This window comes from Tursiops truncatus, chromosome 12 (assembly GCF_011762595.2).
Source record: "Tursiops truncatus isolate mTurTru1 chromosome 12, mTurTru1.mat.Y, whole genome shotgun sequence".
NCBI classification, from domain to species: Eukaryota; Metazoa; Chordata; class Mammalia; order Artiodactyla; family Delphinidae; genus Tursiops; species Tursiops truncatus.
Window position 1 is genome coordinate 39,546,593 of NC_047045.1, and position 13,937 is coordinate 39,560,529.

A 13,937-nucleotide genomic window follows, 5' to 3' on the forward strand; every position below is an offset into this window, starting at 1 on the left:
AACTAGAAGGTAATGAACCTTCCTTGCAATTTATTTAACATTTTTATTAAACAAACAAATTTATGGTAACATTAATGAAACTTTCAACAACAGAAGGAAAAACTGCACTTATAATTCTGCCCCTCCTGCTGCCTTGACAGAACTCCTTGTGCCTCTTAACACTATTATTTGCATATACCAATGCCTTTCATTAAGTGGGTACAACATATCTTACCTAACCACCAACTACACTCACTAGATATTTAGGAGGCTTCCAAGCTTACAGACTTTCTTCTATTAATTTTGCATTAAGCAGGTGCAAAACATTGTTCTTCCTCTGAATAATGCAAATCACTGAATCAGATAAACATTTTGAATGGCTTTGCCTGGCCTTGCTGTTTTGCATTGCCATCATCAGTGTACATGTGGACCCGTTTTGCTACACCATCTCCAGCAACGAGTGTGTTTAAAATATCTTATTAATTTAATAGAAGCAAAATGCAACCTTATTGCTCTTTTATTTCGTATATTTTAATTATTATTGAGGTTTTCCTACGATTCTGATCGTGAAGATTCCCTCGTTCGGCATTATCATAGAATGTTCCAAGACAGAGTCAGGACCAGGCTCATGGGTTGTAAATGTAATAACGGTGTGCATATTATCAAGAATGTTTCAGAAGGTGCCATGTGGTTTTTTCAGGAGATGGTTTTAGGCAGAATTAATCCTTTTAGAGGGTTATTATATTGGATTGTCCTAGTTATGTCAAAGGATGGCCTGGGGGAGGGGACTTCTTCGTTTGTTTGAACATTGCTGAACATTTAATTTCAAATTTTCTGCTTCGTACATAATGAAAAGTGTTCACTGAATTTGTGGCAGTAAATATAAACTGTAGTTTTGACATTTGAAAAATTTGAAATAGATTAATATTACAGAACTGCATTAGTTCTCTGTGGCATCCCTCCCAAAAATAGAATTGCTGTTTTTTAGATAAATTACTCTTCCTCTTTTTCTCTTATTTTCTCTGCTGCAAACATAAACATTCACTTTTTAAAAAAAATTAGCCATTAAAAGAAATTTACATTTTGGCAAACACTGCTTAATTTGGAATGCTAGTATAGAATTTCTCACAGAAAGCTGGGGTCCTGGAAAACAGAATGTTCTTTTTTGAACTGCACTTTGAAAAGGGACACTAACTGTAACTCTTGCTTTTCCAGGCCTTGCCATCCTGGGGGAGGACAAACAAAAAAGTAACAAAAATAGTTTTTGCCTCCAAGTGCCCACCAATGGAAATGCTGTAACCCATGTCCTCTAAGTTCGTTTCTTCCCCTCCCAGATGACCCTCTGGGTAAAACCTGCATCAGTGGTAGCCATTTAATGTGCTCCCACTTGGTACCCCCCCCTGCTCTGCCTCCTGGTGGCTCAGTCAGCCATTACTGCCTCCATATAGTTTGACCTTTTGCCCGAAAGCCACCCGCCCTTTGTCACTGCCCCCACCCTCCTGCCAGCCTCAGGTGTCAGCGGAAGCTGTTCTCGCTGAGAAGGAAAGGAATTTGTTCCTTCAATGCATTACAGCAACCACTGCGCAGTCACTCTCTGGTGAGCTCATGCCCTCAGAATCTTACAGGCCCTTTTCCTGAAAACCTCTACTCAGGTTCCCTTGGCTCTAGGTCAAAGGACATTTAAGTGATACAATGTTATTATTGCCTCAGAAAAAGTCTCTCACCTCTCTTCAACAGCTGGAACAACTTGGATAGTCACGTGCAAAAGAATGAAGCTTGACCATTACTTACACCATATAAGAATTGACTCAAAATGGACCAAAGACTTTTTTTTTTTTTTTTTTTTTTTTTTTGCGGTACGTGGGCCTCTCACTGTTGTGGCCTCTCCCGTTGCGGAGCACAGCCTCCGGACGCGCAGGCTCAGCGGCCATGGCTCACGGGCCCAGCCACTCCGCGGCATGTGGGATCTTCCCAGACCGGGGCACGAACCCGTGTCCCCTGCATCGGCAGGGAGACTCTCAACCACTGCGCCACCAGGGAAACCCCAGACCAAAGACATTTAAACGTAAGAGTTAAAACTATAAAACTCTTAGAAGAAAAGAGGAAAAAATCTTCATGACCTTGGATTTGGCAATAGGTTCTTAGATATGACACCAAAAACACAAGCAACAAAGGAAAAAAATAATCTTGACTAGGAGTGTGGCCAGCCATCCTGTATGACTGCACAAAAGAACCACATCTGCTTTTCATCCCGTGGAAGCTCCAGGAAGGTGACCCTACCTAAGAGGTGTCTTTTATCTCTGCACTTGCTACAGAAGCTTCCCCTGTTAGCTCCTGGGGTGGGCTATCTCCTCCCCATGACCAGAGGGGCGCTCCCTTACATGCCTTTCCTGGCTAACCGTTGATTACCATGCCTCTAGCTCCTTCCCAGGCCTCTCGCCTTCACTTTCTTCTCCCTCAAATAGCTCATGGTACCACAGACTGCTGGAACCCACTTTCCTTCACACACCCAGAAAGGAAGGCCCAAGAAACTCCCACAGATTCTTTCTCCCATGTTACAAAGCAGTCAGGAGAAAGATGTGAGGCTTGACCTCAGACTCCGGGCCCTAAGCCCAGGGCTCTTTCTTGGGTAGTTCACACCAGACCTCTGCTAACTGGAGACCTGGGAGGTTGGCGACCCCTGCAGGTGCCTGTCTGCAGGAGCCGATTTGCAGGAGAGCTTTCGGCTCACACTGACACTGACGGGAAAGGAAGGAGTTTCTTGGTGCCGAAAGGAATAGAAAGATAAGAAAAAGAGGGATGAAGGGGTTCTGACCCTTAGCCAGGCCTGTGGACCGGTTTTGAGCCCCCGAGGGAGGAGCAGGTGAGAAGTGAGGATCCTCTGTTTGTGAATGGCTGTGTGAGGCTCTGGGCGGAAGCAGTGCTGGCCCGGGCCCTGGAGACGAGGTGCACAGAGGACCAGGAGAGCCCACCCCAATGCTCCCACTCCAGGCTGGCCCCAGACCACACTCTCCCAAAGAAAGGGCTCCCACAGCTGGGGCAGTGAGATGGTGTGAGCTGAGGAGCGTGATGGGCTTGTTTCTGATCAGAGGTGAGACTGCACAGCCACAGGCACTCCCAGAAATTACTGACAAGAGACTGGCGGTAGGCGGGGCTGGAGGGGGCTGGGGGTGACTGTCAGTGGACTGATACCGTGGAACATACATGGTACACATCATGACACTCTGGCCCTGAATATCATCTTCTCAAGCCCACATTCACTTGTTCATTTATTCAACAAGTATTTATTAAACATCTATGTGTTCTGGCTACCATTCTCGTATCAAGGATACCCAAAGGTGAGCGAGAGGGACAAACCCTGTGCTCTCAAGTGCTTACCATCCTGCTTAGCTGTGCAGTTCCATTCTCTTCTCCTTGGGGTTCTCCTCTCTAGGACCCAAATGAACAAGAAGTATAATATGCAGTGAGAAAAATAATAACCAAGAAAGAGATGGTTTGGAGCGTCTTTAAAAACTTGCTACAGAGGCATTAATCTTTCTTTTTGGTGAGGTTCTCGAAAACAAGGACTGTCTGGGTGTGGGACACCTGGGCTGAGGGCTCGGGGAACATGAAATGATGCTGTTCCACACCGGATGAGCTTTCCTCATGGCAAACCATGACCTCAGAGTGTGTCCTGGCCGGAGAACTAAAGTGTGCTCTGCCTCGAGCTGTTTTCGGAGACCAGCTGGTACAAGATGCAATCACATGGCTTCTTAAGAACTTAAGCCACTTAGTGCAAAGCCTGGCAGATCTTTAGTGTTGGGTGCTAGGCTGAAACAGGAGGTGGCACAGTGCGTGGTGAGCAATGGTTGGCTAGGGGCTTGGCCCCTGCAGCTTAATTAGAGGGCAGGGGACCTCTAATTAAGGTAGGACCAGTGGGGGGGGGGGGGGTCTGGAGCAGCTGCAGCCAATGGGCAGAGAGTAGCAGGGGCCTGGAGGAGCCAGGGGGTCTCCACTCCTAGTAGAAAATGAGCTGCTTCGAACACAGCCATCTATGCCAAAAATTCCTTCTCTTAGTTTGAGTTTGAGCTCTCAAAATCAAAATGGTTTAAAAAATTGAAAAGCTTCTGTTTCTATCCATACCCTAATAAGAACTGTCACAGTGAAGTTAAAAACAACAACAACAACAAACCTGATTGACACACTGTTTATTTTAACAATCTCTGGGTGTGAACTTAGAAAACACCCAGAAAGAATGATTTCACTGAGACTTTCAGTGCTGAAACTTCACGCTTCTTGATCAGTCAAGGCCAATGCACTGTTTTCAAAGTTCAGACAGAAATTGTTTTATCCACACTGCATCATGGGATAATCATCCTGTTTATTTCTGAATTTATATTTCTTCTGTGTTCCCATCATAGCTTTTCACTTTATGAGCCTTGTAGAGATGAAGTAGGAAGTGAGGGGGTGAAGTGGTTTATTTGAAACTTTTTACTTTGAGGTCTTGTAGATTCACATGCAGTTGTGAGAAACGATATGGTGAGGCCCTGTGTACCCCTTACCCAGTTTCCCAGTGGTAACATTTTGCAGAACTATGTACAACGTCACAGCCAGGACAATGACATTGTCACTAACAAAATCCATCATTGTCAGATTTCCTGTTTCACATGTACTGGTGTGTGTGTGTGTGTGTGTGTGTGTGTGTGTATTTAGCTCTATGAAATGTGAAGTGTCTGGGGCTCTGATGCAAAGTGCTTTGCAAGTACACAGTGATTATGATGAGGTTTTCATTGGTTTGTGGCTTTTACTTTTGCTTTCCTGGTAGATAATATTGCGAACCCAATTTATGTAATATCTTTTATCTGAATAGTATAAAGAGTTGTGTGATTCTTCTCATCTCAATGAACATAGGTGCTTAGCACCTTTAGTTCTTAAAGATATTGCTATTAGCAGCCCAGATACTATCAGCTAGATTTGGGACCTGCTAGGATTCCTTCTGCCTGAATGCTGAAACTCTACATTTCCTTGATCACCTGAATTCCCACAGCTAAATTAAACTTTTTTCCCTCTATTTAAATTTTCTTTCTTGTCATATTGCCAAGATAATATATTCTTGGGCTGGTAACTCAGTACAGAAGTACATTGTTTTGAAAATCAAACAAACTGAATTTGAGAGCCCCAAGAAGTGGCAAAGTAAGCCTCCTGGGTGAGCTCCTCTAGGCCCACGGGTCTCCAGACTGGTTAGGGGGCTCCTTCTCAGGGCAACTCATTGCCGTCATCACCCAAGAGCGCTGAGAAGCCTCTCTCTCCTAGGGCCTCAAGCCCTGGAGTCACAGCCTTCTCTGGGGCTGCCAGGTTCTGTGGGGAGACACTCGTACACGGGTGTTACTAGCATGAGAGTCTTGAGGAACAAACTACTTGATGGGTCAAGTTCTTCTCTCCCTCTGTCCCTGCCTTGTCAGCACTTCCTCTGGCCTCCTTAGGCCCCCGGCCACCCTGACTTTCCCTGGGGCAGTGGCCAGCCAGGCCACACCTTGGACCTCATTGTCTGGCTCTCACAACTGAGCCACTTCTGAAATCTCTAGCCCTCAGCCCTCTCTCTGACTACAACCTCCTGCCATGGAATGCTGGAGCTTGGCTGTATCTCAAGGGTCATGTAGTTCACCCTCCACATCTCACAGGTGAGAAAAGCGCAGCTGCTCGGGGACATGCCGAAGCTAAGGAGTGGCAGACGCAGCATTTGAAGCAAGGTCTCCTGACTCCTGGTCCAGGACTCTTTCTACCGCAGCACACTCCTCATTCCCTCCCTCAAGCCACCTCATCTGCTCTGTGCCCTGGCGTGACCTCTGTCCTCTACCCTCCCCCAAACCTTCAGACCAGCACACTTTCCTCTCCCTTTACTCCCCCATACAGCCTAGGCCTGTAGCCCGTCCCTTCAGCTTCAGACTTAAGCCTCTGGGCCAACCCCGGTCCTGGTTGTCCCCATTACACACTATTTCTGCTCTTCTTCCCGGGCCACGGGGCATTGTACAGAAAGCCACAGAAGTGTCCTGACTAGATCCACCATGAACTTGACCAGTGGACAACAGGAGGCAGGAGGGAATGAGCAGATACATGTCATCGTCTTCCTCTCTCCTGTGGGCTACCCCAGGGTGAGTTCCACCTTGCAGTCCTTCCAGAGGAGTGCCTGGTTAGTATAAATATCCCTACCCAGTGCCCTGGCTTTCTAAGGGCAAGGGACCATTCAAAGCCAAGGCAAGGAGGTGGGGAGCTGTAGGAGTGTCCAGGGAATGGCAGCAGTCCGGTTTGTCTGAGTACATGGTATGTGTAGGAACATGGCCTCCAGAATCACACAAGCAGGGCTTGAGTCCTAGATCCACCATTTTTACCAACTGTGTGACCTGGGCAAATGAACTAAACCGCAGTTTGCTTGCATGTAAAGTGAGAATAATTGCAGAGCTTCAGGGTTGAAAGATTTGCCAGTTTAAAGTCATCGAAGCACTTACCACACAGCTAAGTGCTGTTATACCCCCCAAATAAATCCTAGTTATTATAAAAAGGTAGAAGCAGCAGCTGCAGTACAGAACCCAGAGGATCTGGGATATACTTTGGTGGTCGACGGGCACACAGTGAGAGCTTGTGAGCAGAGACAGGCCCATCCAGGACTGTGGTCCATGACAGTTACTTGGTTGCTGCCTGTAGGATGGACTTGGAGCAGGAGGAGAATGGAGTGGGGTCAGAGGGACCGGGTGGAGAGTAGATATAAAAAGTGCCAGGATGGCATGGTAACAGGGTGGGGGCACATCAAGGATAGCACCCTGAGTCTCTGAGACTCATCTCTGAGTCATGCATCGTAGGAGTTCTCTCTTTTCCTTCTGCTCTGAAGCCAAGGATTCTTGGGACACCTCTGCCTCCTGTTTGGATCCTGGCTGAGGCCTTCAGACAGGGGAGCTCTGACCTTCACTGGGGCTGGGGTTCTCCATGCTGGTTGCTGCATGTTATAGCTTCCTCAGCAGCTCTAAAAAACGCCGAACCCTTTGCCCTGTGCTCCCCTCCACCAGCAACTGGACCAACATCGGGGTTGGTGCTGGGCACAGATGCTTTTTTTTTTTTTAATTAATTTGTTTTTGGTTGCGTTGGGTCTTCGTTGCTGCACGCGGGCTTTCTCTAGTTGCGGAGAGCGGGGGCTACTCTTCGTTATGGTGCGTGGGCTTCTTATTGTGGTGGCTTCTCTTGTTGTGGAGCACAGGCTCTAGGCGCGCGGGCTTCAGTAGTTGTGGCTTGTGGGCTCTAGAGCACAGGGTCAGCAGTTGTGGCACACGGGCTTAGTTGCTCCGCGGCATGTGGGATCTTCCTGGACCAGGGATTGAACTCGTGTCCCCTGCATTGGCAGGCAGATTCTTAACCACTGTGTCACCAGGGAAGTCCCCAGATATGCTTTTTGAAGCTCTTCGGGTGATTCTAATGGCAGCCACGATTGGGCAGCAGTGAGACCAGGGACCACAGCCTCACTTCAGGACTTGGCACCACAGCACCCTGTCTGGGCATTACTCGTTTGGTTCTCTCGTTCCAATCAGGACGAGCAACTTTCAAAATCTCTTGCCTATCAGGAGACATTCTTCATTAGTTCACCCAGACATTGTGGCAGATGTTGTCGGCACCTACCCAACAGCCATTGCCCCTTCTCCCTGATGAACAGCCTCCAGTTTGGTTCAGGTTGTGGCGGCAAAATACTGAGAGAAGATGGGCTCCTCCCCCAACCCCCAGGGGAGGAAACTCGATTGATCTAAATCAATCATAGTCATAGTCATCCTCTTCATCTCTGCCAGCAACTGCCGTGGGGACACGTGACACAGTTCTGGCCAATGAGGTGTTAGGAGAACACAGCTGAGGCGTTGCTGGGACATTTTTTCTTTCTCGGTGTAAAGAGTGTATGGAGAGCACTCTGCCCCTTCTCTCTCTCTTCCCTGCTCTGAGACGCTATCATGTGAGAACGCACAGGTCAGTGCTGCCACCACTGTCTTGTGACAATGTGGGGAGGAGGCATGACTGACACTCCTTAATGCCATCCCTGAGCTTCAGGGCCAACCCTGAAATAGCCCACTTTGAGATTTAAACAACATAATAAACGTCCTTGGTATTGAAGCTACTTTTCATAGAGTATCCTGTTATTCACAGCTGAAAGCTTCCAAAAGATATAGGCATCCTCACTTAGTAATGCCTCACAGGTGAGTTTGACAAAGAATGGGGGTTTCTGATGCTTTCTTCTACAGGAGGTACTTCAGCAGTTGTTTTAAGATGAAGCAATTTGTAGCTAAGACTCCTGACTCAATCCCTGAAAACTAGAACCCTCTCCCATCCAATGAAATACGAGGTAGTTAGAGACTCTTTGTGCACCTGGTAATTAAATGGACCCTCTTTGTTAGCATCCTCAGCGATGCTTGACTTGGCTGCTCCTGCAGAGAGTGGCCCAGGTGGTGCAGGTTCCATGGTAAGATAATGTGTTGAAAGGCAAAGACCGAAGGTGCACAGATTAGAGCTGAGCTCCATTAAATAGACTTTTCATGTAATTTTTTTTTCAGTGAATACACTTTAGGACCTTCCCACAGTCTTGTGTCTATCCAGTTCCATGAAATTAGTTAACTTCCATTGCACTGTAAATTTTCACCAAGTTGCATTCTAATGTATCTGTACCTTTAAATCTGCGTGCAAAGTCTGCATAGGCTATCAATTTGATGAACGCCTCATGGGGATACGTGATAAAAATAATTAAAGCACAGAGATTCCATATTGGCAAAAGCAGAAAGTATCTCAAACGGAATATTAGAATTCTAAACTGGTGATTTTTATTTCAAGCCAGAAGCAATTATTTCTTCTCTGTGAGTCACATCTTTGTTATGGTCATAAAAACCATTGAAGGAATTGTGAGCATGAAAGAAGTATTTATTTAACTTGTATCTTTTCAAAAATATGTCTAATGTACAAATAAAGACAGGTTACAGATATTAAATATGAAGTATATGTAATGTAAACTAGTATAAACTATAAAACACACTGGTCGTCTGTGGTTGAAAGTAGCTATCATTCTGTTGTACTTCTGCATCTTAGGGTACGTAAAATTATATTATTACCTGCTCTACCACCTATATAATTCTCACCTTAACCCCTAATCCAGAAATCCAGCAGACATTTTCAGGTGAATGTAAAGACTCTTAAGTTCCTCTTGCTCCCTATAGCCCCACACAGGATATACTTTGAGATAAGTGAGGGGAGAAAATGAAGAGCATATCTTAACAGCGTCGGCAGCCTAGGAGGTACCTCTCAATGCTGTGAACAAGAGGCCTCAGCCTGAAAAATTACATGTGTACAATGGTGTATGACACATGGGACCTGGGCATCAAAAACACCAGGTCTCAGATCACTTTACTAGCTGTGTGACTGTGGGCAGGTCACTTACCCTCTCTGAACCTCAGTTTTGTCCACTCTCAAATTGGGATAATAATCCCCAAACCAACTACCTCTCAGGCTTACTGTAAACTCTAAATAAAACAATAAAAAGGAAATGCTCCAAATGAAAGCAGTTTAGAAACTATAAAGTGCTTTATAAATGTTAGAGACTAAATGTTTTCCTCTTTTTTTTTTTTTTTTTGCGGTACGCGGGCCTCTCACTGTCGTGGAGCACAGGCTCCGGACGTGCAGGCTCAGAGGCCATGGCTCATGGGCCCAGCTGCTCCGTGGCACGTGGGATCTTCCCGGACCGGGGCACAAACCCGCGTCCCCTGTATCGGCAGGCGGAATTTCAACCACTGCGCCACCAGGGAAGCCCTAAATGTTTTCCTCTTTAATACTTCTAAGGTATAAGAAATGTCAACAATTTTGTTTCTGAAATAATTCCACTTATAAGCTTAACTATGTCAAATTCGGTTAAATAGCCATCAGGTAACCATGGAGGAACAGCCAGGTCAATATAATAGGCCACTGCTATGATATCCTCAAGACTTTCCCATGTCGTGCCCTTCAGTGAGGTAAGCTGGGCAGCTTTATTGCTTTTAAATAACTGCTGCCTATAATTCTGCCCTTGTCATTCTTTTCAATCGTTCTGACTTGCCTGGCAGACATTTCCTGGCCAACTGAGCCGGTCAGCTTCACGTTCCAGTAGTGTGCTTACGAGGTCTATTTTAGCCCAAGATCCTAGGGTGCAAAGACCATAGTTAGTAATTGACTGTACAACAGGTTTTTAAACTGAAGTTTCAAATGAGATGGTAATTGTATAATCATCAGTTCCAAAATGAAGGTGAGGCAAAGTCTCCAGAGGGCCAGTTACAAAGAAACATACAGACTCCCTGGACCTAAGGGTCCAGGCTGAGGCTAAAAATAAGGAGTCAGAGAGTGGAGGAGGGGGAGGATGTATGAGAAAATTTCTTTGGAGTGTGGGGTTGCCAATTCCCTCATCTCAAACTCAGCAAGAGGGGCTTCCCAGAGACTGCAGTTAGGTGGTCCTGGGAAAACTAAAGCTCCATCCTGGGATAGCATGGAGGGGACTGCATGGGCCTGCACTCTCAGAGTCTCAGGGGCAAGAGATGTGTGGGATTTCCCTGGGACAAGATGTGGGGCCATCTTGGGATCCATCTGAAGGGTCTGGAGTGAACCCTGGATTTCTAGGGGATGGGAAGGAGTTACGAGCAACCAATAGAATAGTACTGCACCTACCCAGAGTCTCAGGGAGAGAGGTCCCCATTAACAGGAAACTCTGAAGGACTCAGGAAAGACCCATGTGGGTTGCTTTAATCACAGGCCAGGCACAGCAAGCTCAAAGCCATCAGCTCCAGGAACGAGTGCTCTAGCTCTTGGCTTCTCCTTTCCCAACTTCCTGCCCACCTCCACCCAGGCTGGGTCTTAAGCAGCCTCTATTCAATGGGGAAGTGGTGAGCCTAAGCCAACCGCATCCCCTCTGGGAAAGCCAATTACAGACCTTAAGCCTGAGAAGGGAAGAGAGTGATGAGGCCTTACTTCCAAGTTAAGTTTGATGCATTTGTTTATATCTTGTACCCAACATTAGAATTTTGGAACGAAGCTGTGGTTGAGACTTAGTTACTAGAGGACTATCAGTTATCTATAAATGAGCAGAAAATACAACTCTACCCAGCTTTCCATCCAGGGGCAGGGGAAGATAACCAACACTGAATATGTTTTTAAATGGCAGTGAGACACAAAACTAAAGTAGCATTTGGGTCATATCTCACAAGTTGTGAACTCAAAGTACTAGTTATGGTTTATATTAAATGGGCAAAAGTCCCTTTGCACAATAGAGTCCAATGGCCAGTAAAAGGGACTTGATATGATAATTCAGGTCGAGTCACTAGAAAAGATTTCAACCCTGAAGAACGCAAATGCTTTGTTTCAGGCCCTAAAATTACCCAGTAATCTAATAAGTATTTATTGTTTGTTATATGTGAAATCCTGTTGGGTACTTTGAAGAATAATTAGATTCCTCTAGTTCAGGTTAGTATCATTTCCCACCTAACACCATGCCTTATGCATAGTAAGTGCTCAAAAATATTTTCAATTTAATTATTCTTTACAAGATACTTAGCACCAAGGGATGTGGCATTTTTCCAATGTTGACAACAACACTTCAGCTGAAAAATCCCCATATTTATAAAATGTGGTGCAATCCTGAATGGAGAGTGATTATGGTCTCACTTGTATTTAACACTGTAAAGTGTTGCTGAATGGTCTAACAGGAGAGAACAGAATTTAAACCAGAAACATATAAATGGCGTTCTTCTGCCAGTCAACTGTGATAATGCAGTAGGAGCAAAAAATGGCTGCTGATGGGAGGCCTAGACTTGAATCTACCGCTGTCACTCACTAGACCTCGGGCCCCGATTTTGTTTCCTATGAATGGGGATGCCAGGCTGGCTACCTCAGAGTGCCAGGGACGCTCAAAAAGATACTACACAGTGAAATACTCTTTGTAAACTCTAAAGTGCTTCACAAGTGCAAGGTCTTAATAGTAGCAACAGTTTAACATTCGTTGACTGCCACATGCATAGCACTTTAAATCTGTTTTCTCATTCAATCTTCACAACCACCCCAAGACCTAGCTAGGTACTTTTATTCCCTCCATTTTACAGAGGAGAGACTGAGAGGGTTAAACAACTAGTTCAAGATTATACTGAACCGCAACTTGAACCAGTAAATCCTGAATCTTACTCCTAAACACTAAGCCGCTGTCCTGCTTATTGCGATTTAATACAGGCGCTGATATCTCATAGGGGCTCAACAAACGCGGTTCCGTAAATTGCTGATTTAAAAGCAGACGCCTTCCCACCCCCGCTCTTCCAAGCTTACCGGTCGCCCTTTCTCGCAGCACCTGATGCTCGTACTCCCGGCCACGGGCCCTCGCCCACGCTCCTCCCACTCCCCGCCTGCTGGCGCCCACGCCTCAGTGTTTCTACGCATGCGTTGGGGAGACCTGCGCAAGTCCAGTGGCCCAGCGGGGGCTGAGGGACCTCTCGGACCCTCCTCGCCCGGCCCCACCCTGCTGGGCCCCGCCTGCTCTCGGTGGCTGCTGCTGCCGCCGTCGCCGCCTGGGGAAAGCTGGAGGATGAGCTGAGTCTCCGCAGTTGTCACTGTCTCCACCGCTACCTACAGGTGCTTTGGGTCTGGCCGGAAGCCCCCTTCCCTGCGCCCACTCCCAACTCATTCCCTGGCCCACTCCGCCTGTCCAGCAGCTTCCTGGCTCTGCAGGGAGGCGGCCTGGGCGTCCCGGGTAAATAGTTTGTGTACGGTTACCATGGAGACACTGGCCGGCCCGGCCGAGCGGGCGAGCCAGCAGGCTGGCTAGCTGGCTGGCGGGCAGGGTGAAGATGCTGTTGCGCTCTGCTCTGGCCTGGACCGGTGGAGGAGGGGGTATTGCCGGGAGTGGGGAAGCCGCTGTCTGCGTGGGAGGTGAGGCGTCCCCCGCCGGTTCACCCGGCACCCCTCCTGCTGTTGTCCGCCTTCTGTCCCTCTATGGGGAGAGAGGTGATGAGAGTTCCCTGTGCACGCCTGTCGGGGTCGGGCCGCGGCTGTCTTTATTTCTATACACTGAGCATTTAGCCAAGCGCGTGGTGCTTAGTAGAAACTCAGTAGTATTTGTTGAATGAGAGTGATAGACTGAGGGACTTTGTTTAGGCATACAGTGACCCAGCCAAGGTCACTCAAATTGTACCTGGGCTCCTCTAGGCAATACATAGGGTCTTCGCTTTTTTTTGTGGTACGCGGGCCTCTCACTGTTGTGGCCTCTCCCGTTGCGGAGCACAGGCTCCGTGGCCATGGCTCACGGGCCCAGCCGCTCCGCGGCCCGCAGGGTCCTCCCGGACCGGGGCACGAACCCGCGTCCCCTGAATCGGCAGGCGGACTCTCAACCACTGCGCCACCAGGGAAGCCCCAATACATAGGGTCTTAATAAATAAGTGTATATGTAACAATATGCACTAAAATATATTGTACATACATATAATGCCTTTTATAATCCATTCCTATGAGTGTCACAGCACATCTTCCATCTCACCCTGATTTAGAATTATTTTACTTGGTAGAAAAACAAGTACCACTCTTTATTTGTATCCTATTTTGTGAATCTATAAAATTCTGATCAATTGTTTGACATAGCTGATATTCAGTAAGATACTTAAGATTCTTTTTTCACAAAGCAAAACACCCTGGTTTAAATTTTAAAACTTATAAAATGTATGACAACACTGAACAAATGTCATTTCCTTTCTTTTGCAATTTCTTTTTTTTTAAATGCAGCTTTTCATTCATGAGTAAATTTTTTGTTGTATCCTTTTATCACACAGTGCTTGGACGGTATTTAATGTTTTTTAAGGGCCAGGCGCCATGCTAAAGCACTTTACATTAATTTTGTCATTTAATCCTCCAAACAATCCTATGAAGCAATTACTATTACTACGCACTTTTTACAGCTGAAG

At 46.6% G+C, this 13,937-nt stretch overlaps 1 protein-coding gene across 3 annotated transcripts in view; it reads left to right on the forward strand.

Annotated features, from left to right (window-relative positions):
* ARMC2 (armadillo repeat containing 2) overlaps nt 1-13,937 on the forward strand; it is a 282,422-nt gene that overhangs the window by 139,091 nt on the left and 129,394 nt on the right. The window contains exon 1 of one of the 3 annotated variants that reach the window (XM_019929553.3): nt 12,474-12,615. The exons of the other annotated variants lie outside the window; for them this stretch is intronic. The gene's annotated coding sequence lies outside the window, so the exon portion shown is untranslated. Of the gene's footprint in view, nt 1-12,473; nt 12,616-13,937 lie in introns of those variants that run through there. 3 annotated transcript variants of the gene reach the window in all.